Genomic DNA, 22,638 nt, shown 5'->3' with positions numbered 1-22,638 from the left:
TGATGAATATCCTTATACTTTTCCAGTTTCAGATCTAATTGTTAGCATAGAATAAGTCATCAGTAGTGGCATTTCTGTTTAAAGGGCATGCACTTTTTGAGGCATTTGATAAATTCTGCCTAGTTGTCCTTTAAAAGCCTTTACCAAGTCGATCCCCAAATAATCTAGAACAGCTTTCCATTAAAAAAAAAACAAAAAAACTTCTTGGCACGTATAAGGAAGGATAATTTAGGCACACATCAGCAAGGGCAGAGGGCAAACAGAAGAATCTGCTGGAAGCCAACTCCCATGGGGGCTTTAGTTGCCCAGAGAGCTGAGGGGAACAATGTCTTTTTACCATCTTCACCCATGGGTACCACTGAGACGCCCCCTATGGCGGGAGCAGCTCCTGTCTGTAGGAGTTTTCATACATCCCAGTGACACTGGATTGTGGTTTCAGAAAGAAGCCATTTTTCTTAGGAAAGAAGGCTAGGCGGTGGTGTTGGCAGGGGACCAGAGAAAAGGCAGAAGGTGGTGCAGGTGAAGAGGTGTGGGTTTTTAGTGGGATGTCACCAGCTGTTGTGACTTAAAACTCAAACACAGCCTTCAGGTGACAGTCTAGAAGAAGTTACTAGTTATGCTGAAGGCTGACTCGAAATCCTTCCTCCCTTGTCAGAGGAACTCAGCGGGTCTGAATGAATCATCATGAAGAAGCATAACTTGTTGAGGCTTCCCAAGACACGGAAAGGAATCTGGCCGACCTCTGTGTCGAAGCTTTACGAGACAGGTGGGTGCAACCACTGATCTTTACGAAGGCGACTGTGATTCAGAGTCTTGGGACTCCTCTGTGCCCTGTAAAGCTTTTATGAAACCTCTGTCATGCTCTTGGTAGGTCCTGTGTCATGAAGAAGGATGCTAAGCACAAGGAATATGCCATATATGACCTCTTCTAGGTTTCTGATCCTTCCAGGGAGGGATCTCAGCACTTTTTGGCTCTTGTCAAGAAACCAAATGGCTGAAACTAAGTGAATTGTTCACAGTGGTAAGATCTTGTTTGGGAAGAAGGGTGTAGCTTTATATAATTCTGGGGCTTATTGGCTTGGGTGAGAACTCCCTGGCATCTGCTGGAATTTGTAAGTGATGATGCAGGGAGGGAAATGGAGAAGTCAAGGCATTTACTGACCTAACACAGGCTTGTTAAAAAATACCAATTACATATATGCAGTGTCTCTGCATTAAAAAGAAAATATACACTGTCAGGAGAGAAAATGGGTTACTATTCACGGCTAATTCTTTTAGGTAAACGTGGGAGTGTTCATACTTATGGCAAAGAGAAAAGTTTAGTAGAGATTCATGCAGCCCCATCATATATTTCTTGGGGCATCTATCTAGCAGTGGGACTTACTAGGTTTTCATTTTTCTCTATATTTCTCTTTCTGTTTTCCTCATCTCTTGTTCTACCATATGGGAGGATAGAAAACAATGACAATGAACAAAAAACAAACAGGACTTGGAATCAGATTACCTAGAGTCAAGTCACTGTGAGATGTTTGGCTTCTCTGAGCCTCACTTTTCCCATCTGCAAAATGGACACAATGAGACCTGCTTTGCTGTGTTTGTTCATTCACCACAGGTTAAATCGAGTATCAGTGAACCAGCTAGCAAAAAGATGAAACATTGGCTCCAAAGCTTAACATGGCTCAGTTTTTTAGATTTTTACTTTCTGTTTTAAAAACTCTTCTGGGGGCGCCTGGGTGGCTCAGTTGGTTGAGATCATGACTTCAGCCCAGGTCATGATCTCGCGGTCCATCGGTTCGAGCCCTGCATTGGGCTCTGTGCTGACAGCTTGGAGCCCGGAGCCTGTTTCAGATTCTGTGTCTCCCTCTCTCTCTGACCCTCCCCTGTTCATGCTCTGTCTCTCTCTGTCTCAAAAATAAATAAGCATTTTAAAAAAATTAAAAAAATAAAAATAAAAACTCTTCTGTTGTTTCTCCTGACTTAATCTCTACTTCAGACAAGCATATAGTGTCTTTAGCTGCTCTGGTAGATTTATGGATTTTTGAATTTGGAGGTTATTAGAAGATTGTGTCCCTCTGTTCTTGGTGCAAACTACCAATCAGGAAATAATGCGGACATTAGAATCATCTTCTTTTCCTTTTAGAATGTCCTTTTCATTGTCCAAGCTTTCTGTGGCTTTTCTATTTCAATCTGTATTGCCCAGACTGCTAATGGGATAGGCTCCTAACTAGTGTCCTTGATTTGTTCTTTCCTTGCCAGCCTAACCTATACATAATATTTATTCATTCACTTAGCAAACATGTTTCATGTATCTGACAGTTTCCACCAACTCTAGTGGGTGCTGGACATGTGCCTAACTCGCTCAAATACCTCCCTCAGATTCGCATCTCTATTAATGTAAATATCAAGCCCCTTAACCTAGAGTTCAAAATCCCTGAGTAAAACTGTTTCAACCTGCTTTTTGATTCTGTCTCACGACCTACATCAGCTCTCCACGTTAGCTGGGCCGATCTCCTCCTTAGCTTTGCAGATGTCCTTCCCCCTTCCAGGAATGCTCTCTTGTCTCTATTTTATTTATTCCAACCTAAGGTTCAGTGCTGATCCCAGATGTTAATTCCCCTGTGGAATATTCAGACTGTGCCTCCTTGGGACCCTTGTCACTTAATATCTGAGGCCATATAATTCAAATGGCTGTGTAGCTTTTCAAGCATCCAGGAAGACAGTAAGATTTCAAGGTGGTTGAATGAAAACATAGAAACATCTTGACTCATTTGTTCTTGCATCATCCACAGGACCTCATATCACAGTGTCCTGCTCAACAAACACTTGTCTGTTTGTTGTTTGAGCCATGTAATGAAACATAAAAACTGGAACTAATGCACTGTTAGAATTATCCCAGTAGCCGATTGCTTCCCTCTCTTTTTTGGGGATGACTTCAGATGCCAGCTTGGTTCAGACCCTTCCTTATCTATGGTGTCCTCTCCAACCTGGCTACCATCATTCCTTCATCCCTCTTCAAAGTCCTCTTGCTATGGAAATACAGGGTCACAGGGGCTAGTAGCATTAGGTAGTTTCTACTGTTTAAAAGAAAAAAAGCTGATGCTTTGCCTAGGTATCTAGATCTGACTTACAATTCTGACTGTAAGCTGAGCAACCCTGGAAAAGCTGTCTTGCCTCTCTGAGTCTCGGGTTCCTCTTCTGTAAGATAGAATACATAAAACCTCTTGCAGGGGCAGTTGGAAAAAATAAATATGATAATATACATATACAGCACTCATTGCACTGCTCAATTCATACTAAATGCTTATTTAATCATTGATGTGATTGATATTCACCATAGATGCTAGAGTAGTCCACATCCTCTTTGCAGGAACCATTGGATTTATAAGGATGCGTATCAGTCCCGTGTGTGGTAGGCTCTCATAGATTTCATTTTGGGAGCTGGCCATATCCAGCCTTCCCTGCTGGTATAGGATCTCTTTTGTTTTGTAGTCATTTTTTTAAATGTTTATTTATTTTTGAGAGACAGAGAGACAGAGCGTGAGCAGGGGAGGGGCGGAGAGAGAAGGAGACACAGAATCTGAAGCAGGCTGCAGGGTCCGGGCTGCCAGCACAGAGCCCAACATGGGGCTCGAACCCATGAACTGTGAGATCATGACCTGAGCTGAAGTCGGACACTCAACCAAGTGAGCCACCCACATGCCCCTCTTTTTTTTTTTTTTTGTAGTCTTGTTGGAGAGTAGTGGCCTCTACCTACCACAGACATCAGACAGCTTAGACTCAGCCCTCATCCCTAGGCTGCCAGAGCTGAGCAAATGTCTTGGCTTGGCCAGTTGGATGTTTCTGCAACCTGGCTTCTCAGGCTTGGGATCCTGGTGGTATGACTTCTGCTTTTGGGATTTTGAAGTATGAGTGTATGTCCAAAGCTGAACGGTCACTTAGAATTCATTCACAACAATGAAAGCAGCTTTGATGGTGTGTTCGGCTGTGTTCTTCCTTCTTCTTATGATATTGCTGTTGAGTTTCCTCCTCCTTAATCATCCAGACCACTGGGGTTCTTGTATTCTAAGGTCCTGTTGCTGTGAGCCTCATAAGCTTCCAGGAAGTCACTATCTGACCACTGCCCCACCCCACCCCCCAACATCTCCAGTTTTTCTCCATACATAATATGAAACCGAGAACTGAGAATGACATTCTGTGCATCTCACGTACTTCTTTCAGTGACCAAGACTCCACAGTGCACTAGGCTGATCTTCAGTCCCACCCCCATGGTGGCTGAGTGGGTTCTTCTGCCCCCCTCATCCTTGTCACTTGGCTTCCACTGTTTACTTTCTGAACCCTGAAAACAGAAAGAAGGTTGAGCTGCCCTCTAGCTAAGCCACTGGCTTTCACATCACCCCCGCTTCTGCCTTTGCAGAGTGGCACCGCTCACCTTGAATTGTTACCATGTTTCAATCCTTTACTCCTGCCTAGGAAGGGTGGCTCAGCCAATGAAACTGCACCTTTTCTTTCAACATCAGAACTTGTTTTCAGGAGACATGGGTTCTCATCCCACCTTGGCTGCTGATTCTCTTTATGTAACTCAGTTTAGCTCTTCGTCCTTCAGTCTTCTTCCCTCTAAACTAGGCTAAGTAGCAGCTGGAGGGGCAGTCTGGGGCAGAAATAAAATGATTGTCATGCCGGCATCTTTGTAAAACAAGACTGATGTGGTGATGATCACCACGCAGTGCTATGAATATTTTTCACAATAACAGTGATAATAAAATCAATGGTGAGGATATCAGGAAGGACTGGGTGGCTTTGTGGGGTTTGGTTATTAATGGCAGAGGACTGTGCATTGATTGGCAGTGGCGGGGCAGGGGGGGATGGCTAGGGGCTGGGGCCAAGCTACCATTTTTCTTAATCACGTAGTGACCTCTTCTGGGGGAACAAAAGAGGCAAGCAGGGCCTCAGCACTGGGGGACCCCTTACACATCTGCTCTGAGGCAAGCAATGATAGCACAGATGGTCCCAGGGGAGAAGCTCTCAGGGTAGATGTTTGCCCTGGGCAACCAAATGGAAAACAAAAACAAATGAACTGAAACTGAAAATCATTTGCTCAGGAGCCCTCCCTGAGAGAGATATCATAGAGCTGGTCAAACTTTGCGGGCCCATTCCGCGCCTTGTGGTGAGGCCGTGGTCAGGCAAGCTGTCCACAACCAGGAACGTAAGATCAGCCTTGAGGGAGAATGGCTCGAAACAGGTCCAGATGGGAAATGTACTTTTGTGTATTCCTAAGTGGAAGAGAAAAGAAAGACTATCTCAGATATACAAAGCTAGGTTCAGAGTGAGGTCTAGTAGAGGAAGTGGGTTTTGCTCAATGGTCCTTTTTTGGAGGCAGGAGAGGGGCAAGCTCTTCCTATAGCCTTGCCAATTGGACTGAGAGTAAGGAAAACCAGAAGAATGTTTGTTTGCTTGTTTGTTTTCTCCAACAAATGTCACCATATTCATCTGTTACTTCAGACTCTTGGAAGGAGAAAGAAGAACCTCCAGTAAGCCTTCTTGGTGACTCTAGCTACTACTGCAGTCCCCTTCTCTGGGTGCCTGCAGGACTTAAGCTGGGCTAGATGGCGGAGCATTTGATCAGACCTGGTCTGTGTTGGGCTGTCCTGTGCTACACATTCCCAAGAACACAGCCTTGTCCATGGCTTCCACATAAACTCATGGGCAGCAAAGTGCAGGTTGACGGGAATCCTATTGTCCAACCTCTTGTTGGATGGAGTCAGAAGAACTGGACTCAGAGAGAGGAAGGGTCTTACCCTAAGTCCAGGGACAGAAGGATGAGGCTCAGATTAGAATGGAGTCCTCCAACCAGTTAACAGTCCTGCCCCCGCACTTCCCCCCAGCCCCCCCCCCCACCCCGCTGCATACTAGTTGACTAGCTTTATTATTAATGCTTGTGTACTAGGTTGACTAATAGTATGGTAGCTACAACTTGTTAAGTGACTACCGCATGCGAGTCTCTGTCCATTCATTTATTTAGCAAAGATTTGTTGACTATAATGTGCTAGACACTGGAGATAAGGGTAGTGAGGAAAAAGTCAAAAGCTCTGCCATTGCCAGTGATCTCATCTACAAAGATAAAATGAAAACTGCAATCACCAAAGCCCAGGGATCGGATGCTGTAAGAGGCCGCCACGATAGGGTGGAGCTTTTAGTCCGGGGAGAGCCACTATAAGGAGGTGGCCACTGTATTCATACAGTTGCTGGGACCTCACATCCCTGGGCTATCCTTACCTCCTCTGATTTTCTTACGCCCTGCATCCTCCACCAGCAAATCTGGTTGGCTCTGCATCTGAAATATGTCTCACCAGTTGGTGCCATCCCTCTTTGTCCACACACCCCCAGTCTCTTGGGTGCATTGCTGGGACATGATCTCCATGCTTCCACTCTTGCCTCCTCACGATCAAATATGTTCAGACAATTTGGGGCCATAACTTTGTCCAGGTCTTATACAGGAGAACTTCTCAGAGGCTTTCATTTATGAAAATGCTAATCAATATGCTGAATCTCCAAGAATAGAATAGAGTAGACAGCATATTGCAAACATATTTGGCCACAGCATGTTTTCTTATGGAGTATTTCACACAACTGCCGTCCCATAGAATGCACTCTGGATAACCCAGAAAATGTCTGTGAAAAGATATCATATAAAATTATTATTATCCCACATGATGACCCAATGGGGGACGGAGACACTCACAACAGTTTTGTTGAACTGGGAGTCAGGTTGAGTAAGTTTTAGCTGCAGTTAGCTACTTTTGAGCTCTGTGGCCTTGGGCAACTTATTTAATCATTCTGAGCCTGGTTTCCACATCTGCAAAATGCAGATAATAATTTCCGTCCTGTCAACTTTGCCAGGCCGTTTGGGAGAATCCAGTGAGATGATGGACGCTAGAGAAGGGGGCATCCCTTTGCCCTGCGAAACCAAAGCACACCCAAACCCAGTGCCATTACTGTGCTACCAGGGAGGCCTGGACAAACGTTAGTATTTCTGGTTACACCATCTCTGCATTTAGTCATGATCAAAGAGCAATAAATTAACATTTGGCTTATTTACTTGAGCAACTGAGAGTAAAAACCCAGGGAGTTGCTGGCCATGGGCTAGAAATCAAACAAAACAAAGAATTAATTGGAACTGTACAGAATGCCAGTCCGTGCCATGCACGGGAACAGGAAAGAAAAGCCAGATGCCTGGACAGAGGATGTAAAGAGCAGGGATTGTGTGAAAAGTCTCGGGAGGTAAGAGAACTTCTAGAGAGAAGCTATGAGACTGTAGCTTAAAGATTGATTATCATCTCCACTAATGGTGTTGACACAGTGCCCTACACCAAGTCACTGAATGGCACTGGGGGTGGTAACTCAGTGAGGGTCAGTGGGGCAGTGTGGCAACTCCTAACTGGCAAAGCTCTGAGTCTTTGTAAGGTGCCCATTCAGAGTACCTGGTTCAGACCAGGTCCGCAAGCTCTGCTGATGTCTCCTTCCGGACCCAAACGCTGCCAGGTTCTCTTTTCTCTGGGGCTTCGGGCTATGACCGACCAGGTGAACTTGGGCTAAGGACACTGAACTTCCAGACAAATTCACACTCAACAAATACAACTTGTGTTTCTGGGCCAAGCCTCTGTTGGTGATGATGACAAAGATGATAGAATTAATAATGGTCATAAAAAATAGAACATCCAGGGGCGCCTGGGTGGCTCAGTCGGTTAAGCGTCCGACTTCAGCTCAGGTCACCATCTCGCGGTCGGTGAGTTCGAGCCCCGCGTCGGGCTCTGGGCTGATGGCTCGGAGCCTGGAGCCTGCTTCTGATTCTGTGTCTCCCTCTCTATCTGCCCCTCCCCCGTTCATGCTCTGTCTCTCTCTGTCTCAAAAATAAATAAAAACGTTAAAAAAATTAAAAAAAAGAATAGAACATCCATATGGAAGCTTAGAAAGTCACTCATATCCAACCCCCTCAAGGGGGTTGGATAAATAAATAAATGGCCGGTGTTCTTTCATTTTGTTATGTGCCCACTTATCAGGAAGTTTAAATCCAAAGTACTTTCTCCACCTACCCCCAAACCTTAAGATTGAGGCAACAGTGCCCCAGGCAAGAACTCAATGGAATGAAAAAGGTTTCTGTTTGCACAAAGTTGTTTACCAGGATTACTAAGCAAACAGGAGAAATGGAACAAAATGATAAAAACAATCTTTGGTGCTTTCCTGTGGGATTTTCTGAGGTCTTTCAAAGCATGTCCAGTGACTGGTGAAATTGACTTCTTGGAGGAAAGAGAAGAGGAAGGAAAGTGAACAAATTATCATGAATCTTGTCTCTTGTGGATTTTAGGGCTGTAGCTGACCGTGGCTGCTCCCAGCCTTTGCTGAACATGAGTTTTTTGGTGTGACCTGTGGTTGGGTACATAGGCCAGTGGTGTTCCCTGGAAACATGGGTAGGCTGAGGCCAGAGAAAGCTGGTAGAGTGGAGTGTCCTGGCCTTTCTCAGAAATGAGGGTTCTCTAAGTAAGAGTCCAGATGGTAGTACAACCAGGGGGGTTATCAGCAGTGGCACCTGAATTGCCTGGAGCAGGAAGGGACACAAATATTTAGGTAGCTGCTGGGTTTCTCACAACTAGGAGAATCTCAGCTTATGAAACAAACTGGCAGCTCATTATTGTCCCCGCTGAACAGATGAGGAAACTGAGTCTCAGAGATTACATTGAACCTGTTTAAGCTTACCCAGCCCCAACCCGGGAGAGCCTGCATCCAAATTCAGACCATCTGATGCCATGTCCTGAGCTTTTTCCCTACAGTGAGGATCTGAGAAGCCTGACCTTTTCCACGCCACCCGCCCGCGATTCAGTGTGTTTGGCTTGTTGTCATTATCTAATTACTGGTTTGCTCTGAAGCTTGCCTTCATTTCTGGGCAGCTCCTGGGATAGAGACACATTCAGTAGTGACAATAGATGTCGTTTCTTGGGGTTGAAGAGTGACTCAGAGTGAGAAGATGGGTTCAATGACCCAAGGGGCCTTAGAACCCCTTGAATTTTGACGGCTCACAAACAGAGCACTTATGAAGTGTCAGGCAGAAGGCTGAAGGCCCTCAGCAGGAGCTCGCCCTTCCTTGCGATAATCTTAGGAAGTACACATCATTGTCATATCCATTTACAGATGAAAAGACTGAGGCTTACTGAGATTGACTTGTGGAAGCTTGCATAGCCAGAAAGCAGAAGAGCTGGGAATTGACTTGAGGTAGTCTGAGCACTTACTCCTGACTCTGAAAATACTTGTCGAATATTAAGTTGTTCTCAAAGAGGTCCTCTGACCAGCATTGACATCAACCAGCAATGTGTTAGGGATACTGAATCAGAAACTCTGGAGGTGGGGCCCGGCCCTCCGGGGTTGTAGCAGCCTTCCATGTATGCTGATATACACTCCCATCTGAGAACCCCGTGACTATGCTGAACTGCTGTGCTCTAAGGGAGAAAGGACTCAGAGTACTGCAGGTGCCAGGTGAACGTAGACTTGGGAAGATGGCTTTCCAGGATGGGCTGTTGTTTTGGATTGTGGACCACACCTGAGGGAATAGAGCAAAGGCAAAAATCTCTCCAGAGAGGGCATTTGATGGGAAGAGAAGGGGGGATGGGGTGACCTCACAGCTACCTTCCAAGAATACAGTGTGTTTGTAGGACACGTGTCATTGATCCACTAAGGATCACTGAAGTCAAGTGACTTGGCCAAGGCCCTGGAACTAGTGACAAGTGATGGACTCAAAGTCAAGCCCCTGACTCCTTATAGGGCATTCTACCACTGTGTCTCCCCAGAGCATGGTGAGTCATAGACGTTTCAGTAACTCCCTCTGGATCATGAGAAGCTCTTCTCAGTAATGGTCACAACCTTCTCCTGATCACATAACCTGGAGTGAGGGAAGAATAAAAAGGACAGCAGGGCTGGTGGTTCCGGGAGGGAGGAAATATGAAGGGAGGGATTCAGAGAGGGGCAGAGAGGAGACAGGGAGACATCATGTTCTGGGAACCCAGGACTATCTCCTCATCTTGGCCATCATCGTCACCATTTACTGGGCTGTAAAATGCTCTAAAGTGGTGCCACACAAAACAGGGTAGCACAGCTGAACTTGACTTTGATTCCTGGCTTTGCCGGTGACCCTACACAGTTTATTTAACCTCTCAGAGATTGGATCCTCATCTACAAAACGAGAATCCTCAGAATTCTGGCCTCATAGGATTTGAGGGAAATTCTAAGGGAGTTAATGTATGTAAAACCCTTAGCAGATTGCCTGGCTCATAATAGGTGCTCAATAAATGTGCACCAGACTTGGGAGTGTGGAAATAATTTCCCATTAATTTGCTTCCCAGGGATGGTGGTTAATGTCAGGAAAATATGCAAGTCTGGGCCAGAGCTGAATTCTTTTTTTTTTTTTTTAATGTTTATTTATATTTGAGAGAGAGAGTGTGTGTGAGCAGGGGAGGGGCAGAAAGGGAAGGAGACACAGAATCGGAAGCAGGCTCCAGGCTCCAAGCTGTCAGCACAGAGCCTGATGTGGGGCTCGAACTCACCAACCATAAGATCACGACCTGAGCCGAAGTTGGACGCCCAACCAACCGAGCCACCCAGGCGCCCCTAGACCTGAATTGTTTGAGAGGATGTAAGGGGGGCTGAGGCTGCTACCAATGGATCACCTTATCTCTTTTTCCAGTACGTAGTGGATGATGAAATAAGAACATCTCTTTGAAAGTTCCCAAGTCATTCCCCTGTCCAGGGTGCTCCCACCCCTCAGTGCAGCCCTGACCCCACTCAGAATGGCCCTTAGGCCCTCTCCTTTCTCTTCCCCTTCCCTCCCTCCCCCGCTCTGGTTCCCTGGACATTGCCATGCAGACTTGCATCCCAGTTTTCAGCAGCAGCTCACGTCTGTCCATAAGAACGCCCACAGCCTACACCAGAACAACGGGGTGAGGGTGTAAGCTGTGGTGGGTCCCGAGAGGCGGGGCAGAGTGCCGGCACCCAGGCCATCTCTAGCATTGAGAGAAGGAGGTTGTATTCTATATAATCTCTCGCTCTACCTCTGCCCATGTGACCAAGATGCTTGAGCTCATTCATAAAATAATAGGAAAAGCTAACATTTGTTTGAGCCAGTTCACTATATGCCAGGCATCAGTCTCAGTGTTTTATGTGTATTTACTCAAATAATGCTCAACATAACCCTCAAGTAGAGCTACTGTTATAATCCCCATTTACAAATGAGAAAATGCAGACACGGAGAGGTTGAGTAACTTGTCCCGGGTCACGCAGCTGGCAAGCAGGATTTAAATGCAAGCGTTCTAATGACAGAATTTTCCCTCTTAACCACTATGTGATGCTGCTTCTCCAAAGGGGACAGCAGGCGTTCGTGACGGCAGAAAAGAGGTCTTATTTCTAACATATATTTTGTTGAAATTGTATGAATATGAGTGTTATTATTAACTTGGTTCTTAGAGAAGTGCGTATGGCAAAGGTAGTTCACAAGGATTTTCAAGGGGTCGGAGTTGCTTTGGGATCAACTTTATTCCTGTGGCATAAAGGCCAAGTGAGGTCTGGAAAAAAACACCCTGGGAGTTGTGATCTTGTCAACACACCCCCACCCCCACACCTCTGCTATTAGCAGAATATGAAAATGCCCATCTCAGTATGCCTGGAAGGGAACAAAAGTCACCCAAATGGAACATGCAGAAGGTGGGGTGTGTGTTAAGGCCAGGAAGGGGTTGCCCCCTTACAGAGCGCACGGAGAGATTTGAGCCAATGCCTTCATGTTCGCTTTGGGTATTTCTCAACATCAGCTAGTAGAGCCAATTCTGATACTGCCATCTTCCACACTCCACCCCAATACACACTTGTGTCTAGCCGAATGTCTGCTGGACATCTGTCCCTGCGAAAGAGAAGCTCCCTTAAGAACCTAGAGCACAGACTCAGTGTTTTATATTGCCGTAATTTCACGTGTAAAAGAATCACGAGAGACTGTATCGATCAGTTTTGCTGCGTAACAAAGAACCCTGCCCCCAGATCTCGGTGGCTTATAAAAATGAAGATTTATTTTCTATTTATGTCACAAGATGCCCACAGCTCAGCAGTAGTTGTGCTTCAGGCTGTGGGTTGACTAAGGGTCAGTTCCATTGGTCTTCTTGGTCTGTGATTGCACAGGAAGGAGCAGCCCCTATGCGCAGTGTGCTGTTCCAACAGAAGGCAGGAATGCAAGACACTGACTTTTTAGGTATGCGGTCACCTTACACGTTTGCAGCCATGTGGCCCATAGTCCACAGGCCAGAGCAATTCAGTGAGCCGAATCTGACAGTAGAGTAGGAAAATCGACTGGCCCTGTGTGGCAAGGATGTGAAAGCATAATCCTTTTACAGAAGACTGGTCTGTAATCCAAATTATCACAGGGATTTTTTTTAAGCATGCAATTCAAGGGCCCTTCCTCAGCTATTTTAATTCAGTAGGTCAGGGTAAGTAATAACCAGGAATAATAATAATAAAAATAATAATAGTAATAATAATAAAGATGGGACACCTGGGTGGCTCAGTCAGTTGAGACTCTCTGCCTCTTGATTTTGACTCAGGTCATGATCTCATGGTTCACAGGTTCGAGCCCTGTGTCGGGTACAGTGCTGACAGCCCAGAGGCTTTTTGGGATTTTCTCTCTCCCTCTTTCTCTGCCCCTCTCCAATTCACACACACGCATGTGTTCTCTTTCTCTCTCTCAAAATAATTAAATAAACTTAAAAAATAATAAGGATAATGACTGATATTGTTTGCCTTTTATGAGTTTTATGAGCCAAAAACTGTGTTAAGTGTGCATGTATGATGTTGTTTAATCCTTATGATCTCCCTTTTATAGGTAAAAAAGAGAAGCTCAGACATGTTCAGAAACTTCCCCAGGTTACACAGCTAATAAATGGTGGAGCAAGGGCATGGACCTGTGGAGTATAACTCCTGAGCACCCCGAAGTCTTCTTCTGCTTCTCAAATATGCCAATTCTCTCCTGCCTCAGGGCCTTTGCACTTCCTTTCTCCTCAGCTTGAATGAAGTTTTCTCCCATTCATTCACTCATTTCTCAAGTTTCAGTAGAAACATCACTTCTTCAAAGAAGATGCCTGATGGACTCTTTTTGTGGGTCTCCTGGATTTTGTCAGCCTTATGTGACCTTCTGTGCTGCGGCAACTCGCTTGATGGGAGCCCAATCTCCTGTGCATCCTCTAGCCTAACACCTCAGGCTGTCTCAGCTCTCCTCAGGGAAAACAGGAGATGGGAAGGGGCCAGCAGATAAGTCTCTCTCTGTTCCTTCTCCCAGATGGGCTCTCCAAGACACGGTTGTCCCAGATGGCTCATCCATCTGAGCCATCAGCTCTATTTTCTTGCAAGGCTGGTGCCAGCTCTGTAAAACACCACCTTGCATGTGCTTTCCCTCGTTCCTTCACTTCCTCTTGTCCTTTTCTCTTGCTGCCCTAGACTGCCTCGCCCAAGAAAGCATTAGCAAGTGAGATTTACTGCTGGGTTTGCTCTCTTGGAAGCCCAACCTAAGGGACCCCTTCCCATCTAAACTTGACCACCCGTTTTTCTCCCTCCAGTACCCCAATCTTGTGTCTCACAGTGTTTTCTAGCACAACTACCCATCATATCTAATATATGTGGTTATGTGGTTATCTGTTTAACAACAACCTCTCTCCCTCCACGGTAAGCTCCATGAGACAAAGATTGCACAGTGTTGATTGCCATTGTGTTGCTTGTACTCAGTGGATGGCCTGCCCATAGCAGCTGCATAAATAATATCCAGAAATGAGTGTGCATGCCTGGGTTTGAATCCTTGTTCTGACTCTGTTACTTTGGCGAGTTACTAAAAATTCCTCAGCTTCGTTTTCCTTCTTTTTGTGGAAAAATGGGACGAGGTACCTACTTCAGACGTTCTGAGAACCAACGCTGGTGATAAACGTAGATGTTCAATAACTGATAATAATTGCTGATATTATTAGGCAAGGCCAGCCCCCAGCAATCTTTTCCTGTAAGGGGCCAGATTGTAAATATTTTAGGCTTTGTGGAAGAGATGATCCCTGCCACCAATTCAACTCTGTTATTGTGTGAAAACAACCATAGATGATATATAAACAAATGGGTGTGTCTGTGTTTTAATAAAACTTTATTTACAAAAACAGGTGACAGGCCATATTTTGGCCCTCAGGTTGTAGTTTGCTGACCCCTATACTATACGGTCTGAGCAGTGTCAATGTAAAGGCTTGTGCTAAGTCATATCAACCGACTGCAAATATTTCTGAACTTTCTAGGCAAGGCTTCTCCCTTGATTTCTTCTCTGTGTTAAAGATAAGCAATAGTTTCCTGGCAGTGACAGTGTACTTTCAGGGAAACCTTATTCTCGGAGTCTGTATTTGTTTATTATACCTCTCCAACAGGTGTGAGCGGTAAGAGACCTACCGTATATTTTCTCTCCGACTCTTTGTTTCCTGGTAATGGTGCACCTTCTCCACGTACACGAAGCTAGTCTGTGGTGAGAAAAATCAGCATTTGGAAGACCGGAACTTCGCTTGTCTCCTAAGAAGAACCTTACTTTTATGGTAAATGTTTTTAAAATATGTTGTTTCCTGCAAGAGATATTAGAGATAGTCTTTTTTTTTAAATTTGGTCAAGGCTTGAGAGAAGAGCAGATCTAGCCATCATCTATCTATCTATCTCTATCTATATTGACCCCAATATATCTATATTGATATCGATATCAACATCAATATTGATATTGATATCGATGTAGCTATATATCTAATGGGGTCGAGAGAATAAGACAAGTGTGCTTTAGAGAAAACAGTAGATTTTTTAAGCTTTGTTATGTATCAGGTATGTGAGAGGGGGCCAAGACACCACAGCTGATGGTTCATCAGGAACCACCCACAGGAGAATTGAGGTGCTATTAATAGGAGGAGAGGGAATTACAAATCGGAGCTGGGTGGGGCGGATATGAAGTGGCTGCCATATCTTACCCCTGTGAGCATCAGCGTGCCTCTCTTGTGCTGATGAAAAAAGATGTTGTAAAGGGCACCTTGCCCATTGCCTGGTACAAAATAGAGCTGGACTAAATCTCTCTTTTTTTGTAATTATTAATAAAACAAGACACTCCACAAATCCTACCAAGGGTTAAGCCTACTTGAACTGATCACACGTTTGTTGGATTCTGATGCACATTACCTTGATGTGACATTGCAGACCCACGTTCCACACATCTTTGTGTTCTCCCATCCTTGGAGTTTCGGTGATGACTCTCCTCATGGTTGCAACGTGGCTGCCTCTGCTCTAAGCATCATGTCTTTTCAGGACATCTTTTCATGCAGGATTAAAGAAAGCAGCTGGCAAAAAGGGCCCCCTCCTTTACTTCCTTTGTGCTGGAGAAGGAAATCTTCCCCAGAAGGCCCCTTGCAAACTTCTCTTTATGTGCCATTGGCCAGAAATGTGTCACTCATCTGACCCTAAACTAATTGCTCCCAAAGGGGGTGTGGTAACCATGATTGGCTGAGAAGAACCATGATTCATCTACTGTGGCTGGAATTAAGAAAGAAGCGGCATGCTCACGGGCAGGGAGAGTCTGCCATATCTTTTTTGTCATTTCCTTCTCACGTCTATTTAGTTGACCAGTTCCTAACTCAGTGCCTGACCTAAAATAGGCACTCAGTATGGTTTTGTTGGGGGATGAGTAAGTAATACGTGAAGAAATAATGACTAGAATGTCCTCTCCTTGCCTTTTCCCCTATTTATTCTTTTTGTTTTCCTTATTTCTCCGAGTCTGAGAGAGGCAGTCCTGGAACTAGTCTTGTCCATGCAGACGACTCTTCCTAAACTTGGTAGCACGGTAAAAGATCAATGTGGTTCATCACACCGTCCATTTTCCGCCTTTGGTATGCGTTGGTCAGTGTGATCAAGGAGAGAACAGGGTAGGGGAGGCTGGTGGTGTAATCAAGGACTGACTGCTCAGCTATGACCAAGCCTGTCCTCAGCAAGACAGGGAACCATCAAAGTCCGATTCCCTTCATTCTTCTCTCTGGGCAATTTCCTATGGATGTTCAAACTTTTCTATTAGAGTGTCAGTAAAATGACAGCGAGCTGTGGAAAATATCAAAGAGAAATGGTGTGGAATGCAGCAAGCATCTTGGAAGCATTTGTTATCAAGTATGTAATGAGATAATTATAAACCTCTTTCCACTTAGCTCACAGCCCAAAAGGTCTAATGCACACCCTTCCTATCACTTTTTAAATCTAGTTTGAATGAAGCACTGGGAAATATTTCTTTAAAGAGTGATCATTCTGGATTATTCATGATTTCAGTCTTGTTTCACGCCACTATTGGACCAAGGTGGGGACTTTGTGCTCAATTCTGGCGTATCTCTGGGAAGGAGAGAGGATGACGAGTGGTTCTTCATTCTGGGCGGCATCTGATCTCTATCACTTATTAGCTATGACATACTGGGCAAGTTGCTTAATAGAGCCAAGCCTCAATTTTCTCATCTACAAAATGGGATAATAATTGAGGGTGGTTCTGGTACAGACACTGCACAAAGAAAGGGGTGCAATAAATGCTATCTGTCACATGCTATCGTCATCAGTTTGCCACTGAAATGACGCGCACGTTTTACAAAGACGGCTGTAGTTGTCATCTTTGAAAACAAGACTATGCCGTTTGGGAAAACCCAAAGTCAGTCCATCCAACAACAGCCAGCCAATTGTTGTGATGCAGGGTTTGTATTCTTGGCATGGTGCCAGGTGCTGCGGTTAGAATGTGTGAGGTGTGGGGTGGGGGGGCGCTTCATGTTGCTCAGAATGACTCTGACCAGTCAGTTAAGGGTGGTTAAAAAATGCCCATCGAATTTGATGCTTATTTTGCAGAAATGAAGGTCTTTGGGTTGAATCATGTCACCCAAAAGGGTCACTTCATATTGAATTGATTCTTAATGGGTTCTGTCTTGCAGTTGGGTGTGAAACCAGGAGCATGTGCTGTGGCAGCATGGAGAAGAGGGATGTCAGGCTTCACTAGACCTGTCCACCCACAAAGCCATTGTCACTTCAGGCAAGCCTCCTCACCATTCCAGGCCTCCCGCTCTCTAACACGAGCATTTAAATACCCACCCACAGCATTTAGATGGTTATTGCAAGTAAAAGATGAAATGATTTCATTGTAATTATTATTATGGTTACTTACTATGGTCTCAGAGGAGAGTTCTTTAAGATGCTGGAACTCTCTTGGGTCCAGGAGCGTGAGAACGATTGTTCTTCTATGACCAATTCTTTCCAACTCTCCACATAAATCCAAACCAAATGCAAAAGGATATATTTAAAAACATTTCTTACTTGACCACCGGGAGCTCTGAATGGACTAGTGTAGAAGTTTGGGTCCTCTGAGAAGTACACACTAAGACAGGGTTAGATGCCCAAGAGGGTCATTGGAGGAAACACCTGTGAAGAGAAAGAGGGAGGAAGTAGGGGGAGGCAGGGAGAGACTTTAGACCCTGATGTAGGTCTCACACCTGTGAAAGGAGAGGAGGAAGGAAGGAGACCAGGCAGAAAGAGTCTGAAACTGAAGTACATTTCTAAGATCCAGTGTTTGGACAGAGACCAAATTGCCTATGAGAGCAGTTCCGTGTCCCAGAGAATGAGCCTGGGCTTATACCCTCGTCATGCTTAGTCATTGGCAGGGAGCAGCCTGTGGGAGGTGTGACCTTGGCATGAACACAGTGGCGGATCCAGCACTGGGACATTCAGTCAACTATGTTTCCCATCTCAGGAGACGTGAGCAGTACATTTTCATGGCTACCCAGCAAACTGTGAGACATTTCCTCCTTGAGAACACATCGTAAGGACTTTGAAAAACAAACCAGAACATTTGTGATAGTATAGATTTTGCACCCCAAATCAATGTTCCATTCCCTTCTTTGACTTTCACTTCCCCCTCTGTTTCAGCTAGACCAATCATGTTGAAAACCCCCAGGTTTGTAGAGTTCCTCATTTGACAATTAAAAAAAATTTATGTGACTGAGTCACATGCGCTTCCTTTGTTTTATCTTTTCAATGAGTTGTTTTCATTTCTTGGGTTTTCTTTGATTTCATGTTTTTCCTATCTTTACCCATCCACCATCGCCTGTTCTTCATACTGTATTGCTGATGTCTGATGTGGTATTTGTGGAATAAATGGACCAATAATTAGTGAACGGGCTATAAGAGTCAAACCTTCTTCATGTCTGTGAGCTCCTTGGTGTCAGAGTCTTTGTCTTAGGGTGATGACATATAATGGAAAGGCCATAGGTTTTGTTCTATGATTAGACACAAATCAGCTGTGTGATCTTGGGCAAATTGCACTACCTATGTGAGCCCAGGTTTCTTTTTTTGACTAATCAAGCCAATAATAGTATCTATCTCGTTGAAATGTAAATGACAGAGTGATAATAAATGTAAAGTTCTGGGCACAGTGTCCAGCACATTGGAGATGCTGAACAAATGACAGGTAATGAACGAATGGGCCTGAGGAATGTGTAACACATAATGTAATACATAATACATAACTCATTAGACTTTGCTCCTTTCCCCGCCCTCCTGAAAGTCCCCTGTCCATATCTAGTCACAAAGGATCCAGGCAAGAACAGGTAGATGGATAAAGGGTTGGAACATAGCAGCAAACAGGCCAGTGTTGAGCACTTACTGTGTGTGCAGCCACTGGGCTAATCACTGTGAGACAAGTGGAGATGACTGAGGTATACTCCACGTCCTCAAAGAGGTGGCATTTCAACATGGCATTAGGTGTTTGAAGGTATTGATGGATGGACACCTGGGGTGCAAGACAGCATCATTATAGGATGAATAGGAATAGTGTTTTGGAAAATGTTGAGCAGACTGGGCTGTGGGGAAACAGAGGGAAAGACATAGCTCGAAAGTTAGTTGAGAGGGGAATCCAACATGGCAGAGAAGTAGGGGGACCCCAAGTTCCCTCGTCCCTCAAACACAGTAGCGTTGAGGCCAGAGGACTTGGAATTCCAAGAGTCCGGACTTCAGAGTGACAGAGACGTCTCCAGGAGCCCATGGGGACAACCTGGTGGGCCAATAGTGCGTGATTGGGAACTGGGAGAGAGAAAACGGGCATAGGCACCACCTGTAGGAAGGGGAGAGATTCCCTTCTGCAGACAGAGGGAAGAGAAAGAGAGGTTGTGCAAGTGTAGGACTGTATTTGGACAAGTGAAAAACCACAAACTGGGGGTCAGGAAAAAAACAAAATGGAGAAAGAGCCAATCTCTAACTGCAGGCTTTCTCCCGACTGGGGCCCCAGCTGCCCTGTGTGTGCACCTGCGGAGGAGGGGAGCCAGCCCCGGGCTCAGTACCTAGCTCAGAGGTGCAGTCCGCAGTGGGAGAAAGCGATCCCCTCCCTGGAGTGCTGTGGGAAGAAGGTATATATCTGTTCAAAGGACAAAAGACCCTGCCTGCGCCCGCCAGCCAGAAGGCCATTTATCTGTGGGGTGGAACAGCACTTCCCAGGAACTGGGTGGGATGCGGGGAGCGGGACCCTTTAAGACATCTGGGTCTGAATCCCAGATGAGGAGCCCCAGGAAGAGTGCAGGAGACTAAGGAGGGGGTGGGGGAAAAAACCCTGGCCGCTGGAGCCTGAGGCACTGTGAGGACAGCCTGAACAGAGTGGTTTGGGACACATGGTCCTGGGAGGAGAGACTGGGGTCTTGACATTTTTCTCCCCATCACCAGCAAGGTGGGGCTTCAGGGAACAACAGCAGGGGCACAGTGGAGGGGGTCCCCCTCCCCGGGCCTGGGAACTATGTATCTACCTGAGATCGACACTGACCAATCAGACAGCCCCTCCTCCAGACCAGAGCTGCCACTGGATCCAAGGCACCCAGCGGGTTTGCATTTTCTGATTTAATTCTTGGACAATTCCTATTATACATATATGAACATATATATACTTTTTCCCCCCTTCCCTCCTCTAGTCTGGTTATTCTGGTTGCGGGGCGTTGTTTTGTTGGTTTGTTTAAGCAAACATATTTAATCTATTCTCTTTACACCTGTTCTATATCTCCTTTATTTTCCTCCCTCCCTCTCTCTCTCTTTCTCTCTCTCTCTGTATTAAGATATATAGTTGCAATGTCTGGTCAGTTTTCTTTTCTTTTCTTTTTCCCCATCCCTGTCATTTCTCTCTTTGTATGGGATAAGGCCTCTTGCCCACCACCACCACCCCCAATTTTTTTTCACTCTTTTTTTCTTTTTTTTTTTTTTAATATTTTTTTCCAGGGCTACTTTGATGAACACATGAAAGCACACCTGGTGGAGGGTCCAAAACATCACTACAAGCCCGGAGATAAAGCAACCAGTCACAACAACAGAGAGCACAGAACACACTCCGAAAACCACCTCCTGAGGGGCCGAGCCCTAGGCAGTGCATGACCCCTCTTTAATATAGTAGTGCTCGCAGGTACGGGACACATAACAAGCTTTTAAAACACATAAGGGACAGAAAACTAGCCAAAGTGATGACACGGAAGAATTCTCCTCAAAAGAAATTCCGGGAAGAAATGACAGCTAAAGAATGGCTCAAAACAGATATAAACAATATATCTGATCAAGAATTTAGAGTAACCGTCACAGAAAGTTAGTTGGGATCAAACCCATGAGGACTCTGAATGTCCAGCCAAGGAAACTGGATTTGATTCTGTAGCCACTGGTATGTCAATAAAGGCTCTTGAAGAGATAAGTGGAATGACCCAGCTAGCAACTAGAAGGACAAAGTGAGAGTGAACACCTGAAAATGGCACGTCCAAATAACCCCAAAGCAGTGAGTCCCCATCTATGGGCTGGTTCACACACCTTTGTCAATTGCTTATTTGTCAATAAATAATGTCTTTATTTTCATTTTCAACCAATGCAGGGAATCTCTAATAATGAACCACTGGGCCTTGGCATCATTTTCACATAGGAGGGTGAAGGTTTTAATCCCTGTTGTAAGTGAGTTGACCTCAGTAGAGGGTACAGAGATCACCCTTGTTTACCAAGTAACATTTTTTCGATCAGCCCGCATTTTCTGAGCTCGTTACAAGTCAGGCACTGCACTGAGGGCCAGGGTGTAAGGGCGAGGGCACCTGCCTGTTCTCGGCAGTCTTCTCATTTGTTGGGAGAGGGACACAGGCACGCACGTGACTGTGAGCCAAGAATGGAACTGACAGTAAGTGACATGGAAATCTGGTAAGGAAACAGAGAAATAGAGGCTGGGGTAGAGGAGAAGTTCTTCTTAGAGGCAATGGGGCTTCAACTTGAAATTCATTCAGGGGGTTCCGAGTGGCGGCTTCGAGGCGAAGCCCAGAATATTAGGAAGACAGTGTTATATAGAGTATGAGAGTGAACCTTCTGGAGTCTGTCTGGGCAGTGCAGATCCTGAACCCACTTCCTAGCTGTGTGACAGTCAACTAGAACAAGTCATTCTTGGTGCTCCAGTCTCCTCACCTGTAAAATGGCAAAACAGGGGGGAACACTCATAGGGCTGTTAAAAACGTAGAGCAGAGGTCAGCAGAGTTTTCCTGTAAAGGACCAGATAGCAACTATGTGAGGGTTTGCCGGCCATATGGTCTCTGTTGCAGCTACTGCACTCTGTGGGCAAATTTGTGTCTCTCCAAAACTCATGTGTTGAGACCTTGCCGCCCCCCCCACCCCCAATGTGATGGCATTTGGAATTGAGGTCATTGGAAGGTAATTAGGTTTAGAGGAGGTCGTGCGGGTGGAGCCCCTACAATGGGATTAGTGTCCCTAAAGGATGAGAGAGAGACTAGATCTATCTCTGCTCTTTACCTTTTGGGGACACAATGAATAGACAGTGGATCTGGCAGCACCTTGATCTTGAACTTCTGGGCTCCAGAACTGTAAGAAATATATATATATTTTTGTTTGAGCCACCTGGTCTACGGTATGTTGTTATGGCAGCCTGATATCCCTATGGTGGAAGGTATTATAAATTTGTTTTAATGTTTTTATTTATTTTTGAGACAGAGAGAGACAGAGAATGAGCAAGGGAGGGGCAGAGAGAGGGGGAGACACAGAATCGGAAGCAGGCTCCAGGCTCTGAGCTGTCAGCACAGAGCCCGACGCGGGGCTCGAACTCACGGAGTGTGAGATCATGACCTGAGCTGAAGTCGGATGCTTCACTGACTGGGCCACCCAGGCATCCCTGGAAAGTATTATAATAGGTGAATGAATGCTGTATGTTAAGGAGATTTTATTTATGGATCCTGAAATTTGATTTCATAACCTTTTTATGTGTCACAAAACACCGTTATTGTTTTGATTTCCCCAAATTATTTTAAAATGTATAAACTCTTCCCTAGCCCTCTGGCTATACAAAAGCAAGTGGCTTGAGGGATTTAGTCCACAAACTATGGTTGCTGACCCCTGAGATAGAGAATATAGAGTAATGTGCTCCAAAGCTTAGACAGTATTATTGTCAACCCACTTATTAGGTGGGAAAACGGAGTCTAGAGAATTCATACTAAATTTTGGACAAGAGTTTCTGCAATATGGATCTTCATCAAATATTCTTCA

General features: G+C 45.3%; 1 long non-coding RNA gene across 1 annotated transcript in view; it reads left to right on the top strand.

Moving 5' to 3' along the window:
• Nucleotides 1–20,968, top strand: part of LOC125924407 (uncharacterized) — an 80,692-nt gene extending 59,724 nt beyond the window's left edge. Inside the window, exons 4-6 of the long non-coding RNA XR_007458397.1 lie at nucleotides 656–766; nucleotides 14,472–14,633; nucleotides 20,344–20,968. This is a non-coding gene — a long non-coding RNA (uncharacterized LOC125924407). The remainder of the gene's footprint in view (nucleotides 1–655; nucleotides 767–14,471; nucleotides 14,634–20,343) is intronic.
• The last annotated feature ends 1,670 nt before the right edge of the window (nucleotides 20,969–22,638 follow it).

Source organism: Panthera uncia, chromosome F2 (assembly GCF_023721935.1).
Source record: "Panthera uncia isolate 11264 chromosome F2, Puncia_PCG_1.0, whole genome shotgun sequence".
In the NCBI taxonomy this organism is placed as follows: domain Eukaryota; kingdom Metazoa; phylum Chordata; class Mammalia; order Carnivora; family Felidae; genus Panthera; species Panthera uncia.
Note: the sequence above shows the minus strand (reverse complement) of the source record. Positions and strands in the feature narration are given on the sequence as shown.